This window comes from Cuculus canorus, chromosome 3 (genome assembly GCF_017976375.1).
Source record: "Cuculus canorus isolate bCucCan1 chromosome 3, bCucCan1.pri, whole genome shotgun sequence".
Taxonomy (NCBI): domain Eukaryota; kingdom Metazoa; phylum Chordata; class Aves; order Cuculiformes; family Cuculidae; genus Cuculus; species Cuculus canorus.
The window spans coordinates 51,451,198-51,469,324 of record NC_071403.1 but is presented as its reverse complement, the minus strand read 5'-3'; positions in this window follow the sequence as shown (position 1 = coordinate 51,469,324).

Here is an 18,127-nt window from a genome sequence, read left to right as displayed (position 1 = left end):
TACTAACATGCAAGGAGGACAGCAATGGGATGAGATAGCTGTGTGTGCTTGTTGCCCTTCTAGCACCTACTTCACTATTAAAATTGCTGTGAGCATTGTATTTAAACTGTCAATCTTTTATTAAGGCTAAGAGCAGGTGGCCAAAGCTGTGGTAGTCTCTCATGTCTTGTAAGGCACAGTCTGCAGGACAGTATGTCCATTAGGGGCACCTGGGCAGCTAATAACCTCCAAATTATCCACTCTAGGCCAACTGTCCATATGCCAAGTTTGCCTTAACTCATGGCCTCTGTAACAGTGTAACCCATTCCATTTGTAGGAGGTTTTCCTAGGAGTTAGGATGTTAGATCAGTGGGAGTTTTACCTCTGACACCTGTGAGGTAGTGTTGAGGTTTCAGCGATGTATGAGAAAAAACAGCATAGCTGTATTGACCATATTTAGGCTTTTGGAATGATTAACTGCAGAGGGCATGGATGCCCTGACTGCTGAGAGCAGGTACATAGCATGAAAAGATTCTGCTTCTTTGCATCTTCTTTGCTGAGAAGAATGCTCCTTTATCAATTTCATAGTTAGAAACAGCGTGTTTATCAACGTTAGAAATACGGCCAAAGCTTTAATAACTGCTCAGGTTTTAGGCCAAATATTTGTGAATCTCCTAAGCTTCTAGAAGTCTCCTTGTGTCTGCCTGGCATAAGTGTCTTGTATTATTCTAGCACTAATATTGTTACTGTAATCCTGTATTATTTGTCGATGTTTTACACAGTCTTGTTCTTCTCCCTAAGGCTTAGTCTTTGGCTAGTCTTGCATTCTCATCAGTGAGGAATGGCTCGTGCATCTGGGTTCTACATCAGGAACACACATTCACGTTCATGTGAAACTCATTCAGAAAATTGACTGAACTGTTTTTCAGAAGTGGGAGGGTATATTTTTATACCAGTGGAGTGCTAAAGGATTTAAGTTCATATGTCCCTGTTTCTGGTTGCAGGAAAAAAAAACCATTAATACAGAGCACATGTGAAATTCTGTCGGTGTAATGAAGAAAATACTTGGACTACACTGCTTTCTCTGTAAACTACTGAACTTGCAAATACCAGGTTGCATGGGAAATAAGCCAAAGTAATGAAGTCAAACCAAGATGAGGAAGCACAGAGATGGTAAACACATCATCTTCTTCTAAAGGAAACATGTGGTGTAAAGATACAGGATCTTGTCTTCTTTTATTTTAGTAAAGAATAAGCTTGGGTTTTTCTGATACAGGTGGTAAATTCACCAGGAAAAACATGCATAAGAGAGAAGAGGTAGGCCAGAGTATTTATCAACATCTTCATTACCTATTGTTTTGTATGGTAGAAGACTAAATACCGGTCCTCTTGAAGTCAGTGGCAAAACCGTTTTTTTTCAATGACCCAGGAGTTTATCCTATGTGTTTTGCTACCATAGTGACAGTCTTCTCCACATGTGTAGAACTGCTGTCATCAAACTTACTTTTGGAACCAAAGGACAGTTTTAGCTAAATTAATTAAATGTAATTACTATTAAGAACAAATATTTTTCAGTACACCTTCTAGATGCAGATTAACATTTCGCAGGGTACTGCAGACATCGTTGCAATACTTATAGGTCACAGTGAATAAAGCATAAGTATATATAATAAAACTGTTCTACCTTCAGAAACTTATGTAATCTAAACAAATAGAGCTCAAAAAGTGCATCAATAGAAACCAAACTAGATGTTTGAATACATATACCCATACCAACTGTGAATAGGGCAAATGCTGAATAAACACACTATTATAACAGTCCATTTGTTATAAAACTATGCCGGGCATCAACCATGGTAGATTTTCCTGTCATTTTCTTTGCAAAGAGACTGCCTGAGAAAGGGAAGTGTTTGTTTCAACTTCTTTTATATTGTCTGTGTTCTTATTTCTTTGTGTGTTGATTGAACAGGTACCAATGATCTGCATTCATCTTTTTCTTCACTACCTTTCAGAACAAGGATGCCCCAAACCCATTAATGTTCTTTGCTTAGAATACTGATGGCAGGCACTGAGAGTAAATAAAGGCAGCTGGAAAATTTGGAGTATGCTGATGCCTCTGTTATGGTTCAAGCAATGCCTTTCATGTTTTTTATATTTGAGACTTTTAGATATTTATTAATGTCCTTTGTTAATATCTCATAGATAGAAAGTCCATATCTAGGCTATGTTCAAGTTCATCCTCACTGAGAGGCAAGTAGAGAACATGACAAGTTCTCATTTCTTCCTGACTCACAACCATATGGAACACTAATAAGTCTGTAACTCTAAAATGATAAAGTCACCTCATGCTTCTGTCAGCCCTCTTTTTCTCCAGTTGTTTATAACACTGGTTTCAGGACCAATTTGGTTCTGTCCTCGCTGCACTTTATCCCAGTAGCTGGAAAACAGGCTGGGATACTTTAAACGTGTAAAGAAATTCAATGGGGCGCTGGGGAGAAGGAAGAGAGAAAGGAAACAATTCAGAAAATATTTGGCATTTCGCTGTCAGTTTCAAAACAAAAATCTGCTTTATTGCAGATCTTATCTTCCTTAATTTGAAAATAGGGATGATAAACCAGGTGAACATAGTGAAAATTCAAATGAAAATTTTAATCTAGTTTTGAGATGACTATTTAAAGTAATATATCGTAAGATATTGTTTTAATTCAGATTTTATTTTCCTTCATAGGTCTCAATGATATATAATACTGGATCCTACAGCACCACCATCAACTTGTAAAGCCTATGAAAGCAGAATTTGCATTGATGTTCAGCTCAGTGTATGCAAACTACAGACTCTCGGTTTGCATCTCATTTGTTTATATTATGGTCAGAGGCATAAACTGGGAAATTGCTTTTTGGAGGTGCAGGTCTTGTGAGTCAAATGACTTTTATTGACTGATCTGATTCCATAGAAGTTTGATTCATAGAGACCTTGCACATTCAATTTCTGGCTTTCCACTGAAGTTACCAGGAACTGATTTTTAATTCTTAGTTTCTTTTTGAGACACAGAAGTTCGTTTCAATTTTAAAATAAACCTGAGATATTTATATTTTTGAATGTGTTTATTGTATCAGCTGTGAAGTCATTTAAATGGCAACAGCGCTAGTGAGCGTAGTGGAGTGCCAGACAAAAATAAAGGAGTATTTTGAAAGATGAATAGAGTTTTTAAGCTCAAAAGCATCTATTTAATTCAAACCACACAATGTGTGATTGTGATATCATTAAAACAAACATCCCAAAGAGGCCATCCCTCACCCTCCAAATCAAGGGGCTGACATCATTCCTGCATCTTGCATTGATAACTTGTGGTATTCGGTACAAAAGTCAGATAAGTAATCAGGGAAACCAAAGTGTGTTCCAAAACGCCACAACAACTCCCAGCACGAGCTTTTTATTTTCTTTGAATATAAGATCATAAGAAGTGAACTTCTAATCTGTTTTGTCCACCTGTATTTACTGTAGCTAGGAGAGCTATTGCTTTCCTATTGCTATTTCATTTATTTAAAGGCAAAATCAGAGAAGAAGAGAACATAGGAAAAGTCCTAATAAGGCAGATTGGGCAAAGGGAGTCTGTATGTTGGCCATCCCACACTGCGGTGGCTTCCAAGGAGACTGCTGGGGTTTTTCCTGTCTAATTTTATGCTGTACTCTTTAGGGTATGACTTCTAGAGCATCGGTCTCATGCTGTAGATGTTGTGGAAAATGGCATTTGCATTGGAGTCTGTGACAGCTGAGTGCATACAATGCACAAAATAAACATAAGCAATGCTTTCATTGTCTCTTCGTTCTTCTATTATGTATGTCACACTTTTGCTGTTGTTTTTTGCTCACAGAGATACCGGGAATATCACTGGAAATTCTTTCATCCAGCTCTTTGAAGGAAGGACAAAGAATCAGGTTTTTATTTTTATGTTTTTAATAGTGGAAGAATACCAACTCACTATTCTGAAACTTGTTCCATTATGAAAATAGCCCTGCTGAGAACATAGCATGGCTTTGTTTTGCCTTTCCACAGAAAAAAAATCAAGAAGATGATGAGCAAATGGAAAAATATGTTGACAGAAAAGTTTTTTTTTTTTATAATATCTTACAAATGCTTAGGCTTAAGAAAAAATTGGACAAGATAAGTGTCTTGTTGAAGTATGTCCTAAAACATCCCATTCACTGAACAGTAAATAACAGTCAAGATAAATGCTGTCTCCTTTTTTTTTGCAGTAGCAGCAGAATGCATCTGACAGTGCATGTATTACTGCTTGCAAAGAAGTGAGTGCAAATTCAGGGCCATACTGTTTGCCAGATAGAGAACGTTTTCTTTGTGATGAGATAAGTTGGTTTCCATTTTAATGTACATTTTCCTGCTTAATGGCTGTAGAGATCTTCTGTTGTATTTGGAGGCACTGCATCTTATGCGTTGAAGAGGCTTTGCATTTGTTCCAGAAATCCCACTGAGATATGTGGATATGTGTAAAGCAGACACATAAATTAATGCTATTTCTTTTTGTCTTCTCTGTATTTCTTTATTGATTCAAGGAACAATGTGGTTGCAATAGTATATTTCTTAGATCACTGTTGTTCATAGAGCCTTGTATGTAAATGCATTCATCGTTGTATCTAGCAGCCACGAAACTCCAGCAGAGTCATCTTGGATTGCTCTGTGTGGTACAGACCACAAGGGAAAGATGAAGGAGAGCTGCTGTGTTTGACACAGAATGAGTTCTTTGCTCTTGGAATATTTTATTTTAGGAAATGATAAAAGAGAGGAAGAAGAGTCTCATAGAAAGCCTGGTTCTAAAAAGTCTGTCAGCAGGATTGCCTGTTTGTCTAACAGCTCATCTGCCTAGGATGTGAGTTCATTTTATCCTCTTCTGTTTGAGCCCCACCTCCTCAGGGATGCCACCCCCTCCTAATGTTTCAGAGATGAGAGTCCTACCCAGGCTGTAGTGGATTCCTTCCTCCTGGAACTTCTGCATCAGTGCATGAGCAAGAGGGACCTCAGCCTTTGCCTACTCCCCTGGGTAGTTGTTCAGGTTCCAGTTGCACCTCCTGCATTGGATAGAGTATAGACTGAAAATTTGGATAACTGGGTCACATATATCTCCGGTCTGGCACTTTTCTTGAAAGTTAGAAATACATCTTCAAGCTATCTCAAGAAGAGGAGGGAAATAGACTGAGGCTTTCAGTATCCTGAAGGAGTATTTGCATCCTCAAGTCAGTGGGGGGAAAGAAATTAATATACAGTAGCATGCTTCAATGTAATTCCTTGCCTAGTTTTCAGCCAGATACGCATTTGTCACAGTTCAGACCTTAGCTGGCAGCTAAACAATATGCATCCGCTTTCTCATCCCTCCTTATCCAGTGGGATGGGGAGGAGAATTGGAAATAAAAGGAAAAGTTGTCGGTTGAGATAAAGACAGTTTTAATAAAACAAGAAAAGAAATAGTAGCAATAATAATAATAATAAATACAACCAGTCACTGTCCAGTGGTTAGCCCATCCCAAGCAGTGATTTCTGTGAGTGCAGGGATAGCAGTGAGTGCAGAGATCACAGCAAGCACAAGAATACCAGAACACAGAGCACCAAACACGAAATCCAAATCACCCACCCACACCCCAGCCAAATCACCATTTACTTACTGAGCACGATGTTATGGTACAGAATATCTTGTTGGCCAGTTTGGGTTAGCTGTCATGGCTCTGCATCTGTGCACTAGCAAAACATGGGAAACTGAAAAATCCTTGATTTCTTAGCAACAACTAAAAACATCAGTGTACTATCAACACTTTTCTCATACTAAATCTAAAGAACAGGAGATACTGGGAAGAAAATGAACTCTATCCTAGCCAAGCAGAAACATTAGCTGCCAACAAACAATACATGTTATCAATATACTAAATCCAATACACAGCAGCTATTGGAAAAAAATTAACTGTATTACAGCCAAAACTGGGACAGTGTTGAATAGGAGACCTGGAGTGAGAATTTAGGACAGCTTATTCCTATGTGTCTTTACTATCTGAAAGCATTTATTTAGTATTGTATATTTATATACAATATATATACAACCTCTAATCTGATAAAGCTTGTGGATTTATAGTGATCTTTGAGACTTTTAGCCTATGCTATTTTTGACTGAAATGTTTCTGTGGTCCCTAAAATATCTGGGAGTGGGAAATGTGATTATGCAATCCTTGTTTTCTGAGAAACCCAAGAATCTTCATTTCCTCCTTGCTTACTTTCATTCTGTTATTTTTAACAAGCCTTTATCAGTTTCTAGAAAAAAAAGTTTTCCTTTGACTCTGCTGTACATAGAATTTTTTAAAAAATATTCTTTCTTATTTTTAGAAGCTATTCATAAAATGCTCATACAGTATTTGAACTCATGAGTAGTGTCATGAGGTGATTATTTCCGGGCAACGTAGAATTTCTCAGCTTTATTTGGGTCATCTTTTTTTCCATAGGTTTCCAACAAATGCATGACACTCAGGTACATCATTCCTACAATGTATATGGTCACTTTATTTTGGTAGAAATCTACTCTTTTTTTCATTGTGTATAATTAGTGAATTAACAATTTTTTTCCCTTAAACATGTTTTACTACAACTACAATTTTAATATAATTTGTCCTGCTGAAAACTGCTTAGATGATTAGTAGACTATGTTAGAAACCACTCATACCATCCCTCTGTTGAATGCCTTTTTATTTTAGTAGAAGTGCTTTATATAGACAGGTTCAATGGAATCTGGTTTAGTGTTGGCATTTTAGTTTCTGAAACAATTTGGATGCTAGAGAATATATAATATGTGAATGATATGTTTGTAATATAAAATACAATCAAAATGCCAACCAATAGCCTACCATTTTAAGCACTATATTTTTGTTCTAATTGCAGTTTTTCTTAGGTTAAGATGTCCCTTTGGTAGGTGTATTTTTAATGCCCTCACATCTTTTTTTCAAAATATGAATTTGTTTTTAATGTAAGAATAGATATAGAAACGATATATCCTTTGGTTCCTTCATGTAAAGCTAGATTTTTTTAAAGAAATCTTCTTTTTTTGGGCAAGAAGTGTTGTCCTCTTTGCACATTATTGCTCTCCTTTTTATTGATGTTATTAGTATAAAATTACACTTTTCCTGCAATTTAAACTCATTATTTCCCCCAGACCACGTTGTGGGGGTTTTGAGGTGTTTTTAGATTGAAATAGGTACACTGTAGTAGGGATGGCAGACTCTCCACCGTCCTAAAGAAACTGTCCCAGTATATGTGGATGACCTTAGTATTTATTTCCTCATTACATATTCTCACTTCTGAATTCTTCTCTATTTTTTATTGATTCTTCTCTCATTAGTAGACACAAAGAATACCACAAAAAGGTCAAACTGAACTTTTGATCCCCTCTTTTTTCTTGTGCGTGTGTGAGGTCAAAATTAGGGAAAATGAATTTGTCGATTCTTAACTGAAAACCTCTTTTTACTATCTACATTTGGTTGGAGAGAGTTTTAAGCAGTAAAATGCATTATCAAGTGAAAAAAGCACAGTGAAATCTGGAAATAAACAGAAGCAAGAGAAATTTCTTGTAATTTTGTTTTTGGTAACTGTAGAATTGGCAGAGCCCAGAAAGACTATAAAGACTTCGTTATGTATTCAAATCAAGTTTTAGAGCCAGAAGGTTACAAGGCAAATTCATTCTCAATATACAGCCTCTGGAACAACAGCTATTGCATTAGTCAGATGTGACCAGAATTTCAAGACCCTTACAAAGATATCATTCACTCATCAGGATTATTATAGCAAGAGCTTTTTTTTTAGTTCAATAAATGTAGGGCATGGAAGGAATTTACTTATTTATAGTCACCTTCTTATTTCATAGCGATAACACTCACAATCCCTCCCATGCAGCTGCAGAGCTCCTTAGATAGAAAATATGTAGAAATCACATGACTCAGGTCATCATAGTTGTGATTAAAAGAAGAAAGCCAAAAGGGTTGGATTCAAAACAAGATCTAAAACCAGTTCTGGCGCTCCACACTCTCTGAGTAGTATGTTACCATTACTTCTTTTGAATGAAACATTGAAATCCATTTAAACATAGATGTAGTCACCAGAAACTCAAAACCCCACTAGCTTAAGAAGTCACACACCGATTGACCAGCCTATAGGCCTGTCTCGGGCAATGACCAGTACCAACAGTTTAGGGAAAGAGCTTAAGACACAGAGCAATGACCCACTCCTCTTTCCTTTCTTCTAGCAGTCAGTGCTGCAGGCATTTCCTCCCCTTAATATTACATCAGGACCATTGTTTAGTTATCCTCAATAGACCTTTCTACAATCGACTTGCCTAATACCATTTTGAACCTGTTAATACTTTTTGCATCCAAACTTAATTTAGCAGTGAGTCATACAGCCCAATTTCTTGTTGTGTGGAAAAGTATTCCCTTTGGTTTTATTTGTTTTTTGAACCTGTCATTGGACAAATTAAGTTGTTTATGTAGTGAGAAATAATGAACAATTGTTCTTTATTCATCTTCTCTCTCCTAGCTGTGATTTTATAAACTCTCTCTTCCCACCATCCCTGCCATGATCCAGATCTGAAGAAAGTTAGCCTGCAGTCATCCTTGTCCCTGTTTGGCATGCCCCTAGTTCTACTGTATCCTTTTGGAGAAATCGTCATCAGAATGACACCAACATATTTGAGAGAAGTAAAAAATATGCAAGAACTAAGGATTTCAGGACATAATAGATATTGAGACTTATCTGTAGATTAAATTAATAACTAGTTTGGCATTTTGGATGATTTTATCAGGAATACAGTGGGCTTTTTTCCCCCCTTCCTTCTTTCTAAATTAGTTCAAGCTTCTCATTTGAACTAAGCAAGCTAGAAAAAGTCACACTTGATGCAGAGCAGGAATGCCCACTCAGGAGCAATCTGAAGAACCTATCCATTTAAAATAATCTCCCTACCCTATTACACATCAATTTTCATCTATTGACAAACTCTCAATCTCAGATATTTCTGCATTTCTTTCACAGGGGCACTGTGTGGATTAATTAGTGCACACTGTAGCTTGAAATTAACCAGTCTCAAAACTAAATTACTCTCAACCAGTTGCTCCTTATCCACACATTGTGCACACTATAGTTTTCCATTCATCCGGGATATACTTCTTCTCATATGGACTGCACGTGTTTCATAAATTAAACTGTGTTGGAGGTTCCCATTTTTCTGGGAGATTTGTGTGGTCTGCACTGCAAACCAAAACTACAAGTCGGAGTTCAAAAGTCTTCAGCAGAATACAGTCTGCTCTAGCAGAGTAGATACACAGATCAATAAACATCCAAGTAAGGTACCTAAGTTGATGCTAAATACCGTGTATGCTGTTTAGACAGAGTTAAGAGATGAATTGCCTTCTTTACAGTTTTAACTCAGTGGCAATCAACCATTGTCTATTCAGTCCTGCACAAATCTGAAACAATATATAAACAAGCAAAATGGCACACTCCATGGGTCTTTCTAGCAACTGACACTTATGGGATAACACTACATTGGAATTAAAATTGTCGTTGAAACAAAACTTTCTCTTAAGCCAAATGTCTAGTGTGCATTTTCAGTTTACTTGAACAGTTTCTTCTGCAGCTTGGTGGATTTGACTTTTGACTAGTAAGAGTTATTGACACTACAATATAGCTAGTGGAGCTCTTACTAGGTCCAATGTATTGAAAAAATAAGAGTGATCTGGTAGGCAATGAGCCAGGACGGCCTGGATTTGAGTTGTGATATTGCTGTTGACCTGTCGCATAAACATGGTCATTTTTTATTTCTTCTGATTTTATCTGGTTTGCTCAGCTGTAACATATTTGCAGAATACAATTTTCACTATGTATTTGTAGTTTAACACAATACAATCGTCCTTCCCTTTTGGATATCTGCTAGTGAGATTCTCTTCTGCAAACCAAATAATGAAGGGATTTCCTAAACTCGCCTGCAGGACATCTTCACCTGCTTTGTAATTTCGTGGAATTAGTAAGATGATACTATCAGCTGAAGCCAGCAGCAAGTGCCATTTTTAGCTGCAAAGGTAAGTGATTCCAGGAGCCTTTACTCTGACTCGTGCTATGAAGTTACTTAGTGAGCAGTGGTCCCTTGGGCAGCTGTGCAAACTCACAGCTGACAGATGACAAGATGGAAAAGCCCTGACCTTGCCTATGGACAGGCCTTTCTATCCCTTTTTAATCATTTATTTCCACGCTAAGGGGAGCCTAACTCACTAGCCCAGCAGTAACTCTGTTACACAGCAGAGAGTTAGGCAGTTTTCTACTAGGTTAGGGCAGCATTCAGAAGAGTCCAGATGTCAAGTGTGTAGCATGGGAGCAGAGCAGATGACAAGAGAGGCCAGGGCAGGGTGACACTTCCTCTTTGCTGGCCACTATAGTACACAAGGCTTGCTTGGTTGCCCATGGAACCACAGCTTAATAAACTATTATATTGTCTCAAATCATACCGTGCCAAACTGGAGCCTCGAAGCTTCTAAAACTCTAGACTGGCCCAATTTCTATCTGAACTCCTGCAGTCTGTCTACTTATTACTTTTACTAGAGGCTTTACTTCAAATATTCTGTCCCAAATATATCTGCATTAACAGTGACACAGAGTAGTAAACGTTTCACTGACAGAGCATTGAGTGTCTTCTGTAAGAAGGGAGCAGTCTGTTTTGGTGTTCTCAGATGCTGATATTCACTTTATCAACTTACTTTGTTTTGCATAGTTGCATACCATCTCGCAAAGTTGAACTAATGATCACTTTTTAGTTTACTATTAGAAGTTTCAACCTTGCAGCTAGAAGAGGAAAGGCCTTAAATTGTTCCTCAAGATCTCCACTGAAACTGTTTGAGTGTGCCTACAATTTCCACTCTATAACCCTTTCAACAGTATCTTTCAACAGATACAGAAAGCTGCCTGCAGTACTGACACCATGCAGATCTTTTTGCTTGTTTGTTTTTCTTGGTAAACCAGGAGTTCTGTTACAATAGGATGCGTATTTTGGCAGGAAATTATATGTGCTGACAAAAGGATTCTGAAGTTTTGTTAGGAGGAAACAATTTCAGAGCCTTCACTAGGAAAACTCCACCCATCTTGATATATGGTGTTTAAACCATCTATTTAATAGGAATGACTTAAATGTTATGAAGATTGTGCATGTTTTCTTTTAGAATAATTTTGTACTACTTATTTTCAACTCTTGCTTATACACAAAGTTGCATAGATTTAACTAAATTAAAACCACTCCTGTGAATATTTCTGAACAAAACTACTGTCCTTAACTTTGCTGTAGAGTTCTGTGCTTTTTGAACATAGACAAGTCTTCTTCCACTGCATGTCAGAAACACTACTATTAACTGCATCTTCAAAGGGATGATAATGATTTCCGTAGTACATAGCATATGGGTCCCTCCCTGTAGCATCTTCTAATAAGGAGAGAGTCTTTCTCAAACAGGCTTAACATATGGTTCTTACTAATCTGTTTTTCTTTAAGTGATTTAAAGATGAGGGACAATGCACTTCCAAGCAGAGTGAAACAGAATATTCACTCTTGTGGGTGAGGGATAATCAGGAAGGCTGCTGTTTCAGGGCTAGGATTTCCCATCCGTGCTGCATTCACTTGGCTGGGTCACTGACCATTGTTTCAAGTGATACACTGTGCTGGCTCCCACGCAAGGTGATTTTTTTTCTGTGTCCCATTTACAGTACAAGTTCGTCTCAGTTCGTTCAGTACAAACTCATTGTGGCTTCCGTAAACACAGGGGAAATTCCAGGCACATGCCAGGATGAAGAAAGTTGAAGGCCCTTCAGTGACTGAAAGTGGGATTGAGCTGTTGTTGAAGGCACGTGAATTGTGGATCTGAGAGTTAAAATTGCCATCTTCCTGAATTCCCACTACAGGAAAACACTACTGCTGCCTTCATCTTCTGCCTAGTCTTTTCTCCAGGGCAGTGCATATCTCATGCAATTTTGTCATTATACTGTAAAAGTATTCAGTAATCTCTCTGGCTTGATTAGTGAGAATAGCATCTGATACGAAGCTGTTGTTCCTTAAAGTTTTCTTTATTTTGGGGTGTCTGATTTGCCAAGGAAGCTGTATCAGTCAAGGCATTCCTTCAACCTTTAGACTGTTAAGAAAAAAACCCACAAAAACCCCAAAAAGAAAATAAAGAGGAGAGTATCGAGTGGTTTGGGGCTGAGGTTCAAGGGGAAGGAGTTATAAGAATGTTATATTCATTTGGCCAATCTGCTGCTATTACATAGTTAGTTTTGACTCTGCTTTTAATATATTCTTTGCTGTACTCCAAAGAGAGAAAACTGTGTGACAGAAATGAAGGGGACAATAGAATAATGGACAAATAGTCTAAAACCTTCAGCAGTTCATTCAAAAGACATTGCTTCTTTAACCTCACCCTGGGCATCTGCTCTTTCTGTCCTCAAGGGTCAGATAAACTCTCATGGGTCATATCTATTATCTTATTTGGGGGTGCTGATCTCCTAGGACAAGGAGGTCAGATACGCAAAATATAGAAAATCGATCAATATAATATTTGACAGGTCAAATGTTAATGACAAGTTAAATGTATTAATAAAAATACTAAAACTAGAAACACTCTCTTTATTTTAAGAATGACATTTCCATGGAACATAAAAGTCTCCTTACATAAAGGTAGGGCTGCATCTTGACTTGTTTCCTACTTCCAGATTTCCTTTTTAACCACAGCAGGAACATCATGGTTGTGAAAAGAGGAAACACAAAAACCAGTTAGTAGCAGTAAGTTTTCTCAGGTTTAGAAAAAGCCTCTGTGTTCAAACCAGCTGTCAGCACTTTTCACTGATTTCAGTGATGGGATTTGTTTTCTGAGACCTGGCAATCCCCTGTTCACCAGTCTTTTCACACGCATCAGTCATGAGTCTGAGTTTCTCAGCAGCCCCACGCTGAGCTGTCATTAATCATTCCACACTTCAAAAACTGCTTATGGCTTTCTGTGGAGGGCAGAGCTTAAGGATCAGGTCTGATTGATTTCACTCCATCATAAGTACACTACAGCTTTTTAGTGACATATATAAGAGGAAGATAAGAAAAGTGAGTTCTCCAAAACCAGTTGTGGTAAGCTGCTGTCAGCCATTCCAAATTAAGAGAGAGTTAAGTCTGATACCCACTCTCCAGGAATGGTACATGTACTCTTATCTGGCTTCTAAAGTCAGATGCAACCTTTTAATGAAGTTCATGCCTTGTAACACCAACACGATATAGTATGCAAGCTCACCAGTGAGGAACAGGGTAGTTCTGGGGTTAAAACACACAGCTAGGAGTCAAGAGACCAGTGCTCAAATTCCAGCCTGGCTTTTACAAACTCATTGCATTATGAAATTCTAAGTTACAATTTTCTGTCATTCGATCTTTTCTATGGGTGGTGAAAGCTGAACAGCAGTGAAGGCTCAAACCACTGTGTCACATAGTGAACCATGCCATGCAGGGGCAAATCAGACAGTGGAATAGCAAACACACCTAAATCCCTCTATGTTATAGGGTCCACCAGTGGAATTGCAACTACAGCATGGGATCCTGAAATACAAGTAACTGTTAACAGCTTAAGAAACATGCATCTTGAAGAATGGTACTACTTTTTTTCACTTATTTTATTATAACAATCCAAAATAATGTAGTGAGTGTCCAGATCAGTTATGCTTTTTTTTTTGTCTCTGCTGTGTTTTACAGGGTAGTGCTAAAAAATTCTAGCATTTTGGCTTTGTATCAGAATGACTACCATCCTTCTTCATTTGGGTGCGTAAACGTAATTTTATGTGCTTGTTCATATTTTTGATATTTTTGCTGGTGGAAGAATGGTTCTACTTTGCACAGTTCTGTCCTGCACAAGGAACCACCCACACCTATGCTGCGTTCCTTACACACAAAATGTCAGGAAGCAACACCTTCTTTCATACTCAGATGTAAAGTACAGGTGAAAGGCAAGGTTTTGTTGCACTAACCTTTGCTCCTTCAGCTGCCGGCACTCACGGGAGCAAGGTGCTTGAGTGTGTCTGCTTTTGCTTTTTCAGTGAGTCACACCTTCCCGTCTTCATTTGGTGTGGGGGACTGGGCAGAAAGTTTGTTTTTTCTGTGGGGATTCTGTCTGCTTTCATCTGTAATTAAAGGCTGATGTACTACGCCATGGGTCCTGACAAAAGCTGTCTTCTGTCATTGCAGTAGACCCCAGGGAGATGTGGAGTCACTGAATGTCAGGCGGGAGAAAGGTAGGAGAGGAACAGGCTGCCCAGGGAAATGGTTGAATCATCACTCCTGGAGGTTCTCAAAGCTTATATAGATGTGGTGCTTAGGGACATGGTTTAGTGGTGGCTTGGCAGTGTCAAGGGTTGGATTTGATGATCTTAAATGTCTTTTCCAACCTAAATGATTCCATGATTTGATATCCAACCTAACCTGATCAGGCCTAAAGTTTTAGACATGTTGTAACTTTGATTAATGAACTGTTCTGCCCCAAATATTTCTTGCATGTCTACATTACTGTTTTCAATTGTGTTAACTCAAACAAACCAGCAATCAATTAACTAAAATTACAGTATGACCAAAACTGTAGGCTAAACAAAGCCATCATGAAGAAACTGGCTTTCAGCCCAGTATCTGCTGATGGTGGGATATGAAACAGCCTATTGATTCTGCAGCTCTTGAGTTCTTGTACAAAACTAGAAACAATGCTATTTACCTTTTCAACAAGAAAAAAAAAAATCCCATTTTATTCACTATCGCCACTTAGAAAATGCAAAGTACACTACTGAGCCAATTTTTAGGAGGTTGTACAGAAAGAAGTACTTTCAGCACATTAAGAAAACCTCAGGCTAGAGTTATGAAAACTTTGAGCAATCCTGAAAGGAAAGGAAAGAACATTATATTTTAAACTGTATTTATATATCCACCTGCCAAAAATGTTGTGCACGCGTTTTCTGATATTTTCAGCTTTCTAAGCTTCCAGCACTTCATCTCAAAAGCCATTTGAGAAGACAAGACTGCTCAATCAAGTTTCTATGCTGGTGACTGCCAGTTTGTTCCTAATATTGTGATATTTAGTGCTTTAGGACAGAATCCTAACATGTACGAAGATCTTGGCTTTGACTTAAACTGTACTAGTGTTCATGGTTCGGGGAAAAAAATTGAAGACTTGGAACAAATACATACAAATGGCTTAAACATGAAGACAAGCAACAGCAACTGAAAGCATAATTTTCAAAAAGCTCTACATTTTAATTAATCTGCTGTTGTAGAGTAGCAATTTCATGGTTTTTCAGTACATGAGGGTTGCTAATACAAAAAGTGAGCAGTAATTGTAAAAGCAACAACCAGTCCAGCTGCATTCCCTGTGCCGAAACTGAGAGGGACAACAAGCCATAAATAGTGGTGTCACCGCCCCTCTTTGCCTTAGTTAAGAAGTATTATTATTCTAAATACAAAACAAACTATTGCTTTGGCTCCAACTGAAAGTTTCAAGGGCTCATAAATCTGCCAGGTCAAAGCCAATTTTCACAGGAATTTTGGAAGGAATTTCTTTTTCTTGAGAGAAATATCATGGGCTAATTATAATTTTCTTTCCCTACTTGTTTTAGCAGCATTGTCCAAAACTACGGTGTTCTTCAACTGGAAGAACATGAATTTTCCTCTGAGTATCCTCATTCTATATATGCCTGTAGTTTATCACTGGCCTACTACAGCAAACACAAGCAGCACAGCTAGAATGGATATACATCCTTCTTTAGCTTGGAGGTGCCGAGAACTGTATTCAGGCGGAGATTGACTTGATGAGTGACTGCACATGGATTACTGATAGGCTTCAGGTAGAAGAGTGCTGCCTAAGCATCTGTAAGATCCCATCCAGTCATAGCACATACATAACCTGCATAGAGTTGAGTCCTAGAAGGGGTCATGTTAGGTGGCAAATAGGCAGGAAGCAGCACATGAGCACCTCCGGTGCTTCATGATACCCAGTGTCCCAGATGATTCAGTGCCATCAAACACAAGCAGGGCTCAGTGCAAAGTCTGTATGGAGCAGGGAGTGGCTTGTGTTTGGAAACTGCTGGTGCTGAGGAGAGTTGCTGGCTCCAATATATGAGGAGTAAGGGTTTTATTACTTGTTTTAATAAAAAGGAAAGTACTTTCATGAAGGCTCAGCAGGCAGCTGAGGCAATATACAGGAAAGTCTACTTGAAAGGAAGGATATGGATATGTGCTCTCTCTCTCTCATTCCTTTCCAGAGTACTTTTGTTGTGCTACTTTTTCTGCTTCGGACTATCTTCCTGGGTGGAAAGGCCAGCTTTCCAGAAAGGGATACAGGGCACAGCAGAAATGATATTTTTTTCCTCCCTTTTCTTAACCTATTTCCCTTCCATCAGTACTATAATAGTGTCTTCCTTTGCGCATTAAGTGAGTTTTACAAGGAAAACCTGCTTGCAGCAAAACCTACTTCCAGCATAGTGTTTTCCAGACTCAATATTTTTTTCGTAATATGTGATGCTATATGTTTGGTAATGTGCAAAAGAAACAAGATGGGTGATACAAGATAGAATATGAGGTCTCTCTCTTTATAGAGTTGTCTGTTCCATTTTCATTGTGACTTCTGAATTTCTCTTCTGCTTCTATACAAACAAATTTGGCCTGGCATGTAGATGAATACAGTGATAGAATAGTCGCCATCAGTCCAAGATCCCCACAAAGAACTGAAAAAGGTGGCAAAAGGGTAGGTTGTAGTAAGAGATACTGCTGAAGATATTTGGTGGTGTTGTACAGTCCTCTTTTTTCCTCCCCCCCCCGTTAAGTCTTTTTTCTCAGACAGGAACAATTGACTTTACAAGCATTTGGCTTCATTTGTTTTGTGGAATTATATAATAGGCCCATAGACTCAGTCTGTTAAAACATGGTCCTGGGCCTTAAGAAAGGTGGCATAAAAGTGTTTGAGTTTTTTTTAATGAAAAGACAAAAGGTAGAGAAAAGGACTACTTTACATAGTTCAAGCAGTTAAAGTAGAACAGACAAATGTTCTGCCTCTAATGTGGATTTAAATAAAAACATTCCTTTGCTTTTTAACTACTGTCGAAAGGGACCTCATGCTGAAAAAGTGTTTCTTTGTCTACCATGCACATCAGCTGTATGGTAGAAAAAGAGAGATCTCTGTGACTCACTTGTTTTTACGCAAAGAAACAAATAACAGTGTCCACATCTATAGGTATTGCTTTCCAGTGTATCAGTTTTGTCATACCAGACCCTAAGATTCAGAAGCATAATTGTAATATCTGTTGGCCATAACAACACGTTGTAGTTAGAAAAGATCTGCACTGTGCAAGTAAAAAGAAAATTTATGGGCTTGTCAGCCTTGTTTAGCTTTTTTTCTTTATTATGTCAGCCCTGGGACCCTCTGTTTCACCCCTGGTTGTGCCCACACTTTTGGACTTGTTCCATGATATCTCCTAACCTTATTGACATCCACCCTTATTAAAGTGAGATCTGTGCAGCAGCGTGCAACAGTGATGAGGTTGTCTTTTGGAAAGCACATCCGCGAGGACCTTCCTCAAAGAAAGGCAAACAAGATAGTTGTTAGGTATCAAAGTAAATTTAGCCTCCAGACATAAGCACTCTTTCTTTTTTTGCCTAGATAAACTAAGAAGTCTTGGGCAACCTATAGCAGGGCCTTGTAGGTGAAAAGAAATGTGCGGCTTGGAAAAACGTTAGAACTTTTTCCAGCAGTATTTGGGTCAATGAAACAGCCCAAAGCTTTGTTTATAGCCTTGGCAAAGCTATCAAAGGCTGAGTTAGTCACAGCAGCAAAGCTATCTGCTCACCAGTGATCGTCATGTTACAAACTTTTCCTATAAACCTCATGAAGTTTCACAGGAATCATTATACCTTACCTGTAAGTAAAATCTATATCTTTAAAGCTTAATTTTACTCTTTCCAACACTTTGAAGAACCAAAGTTAGATCTTCTGGCTCCTGGGACCTACTCTCTAACTCTCAAGTTAGTTGCTGCTAACTGTTCAGACTGCATAGATGAGTCTGCG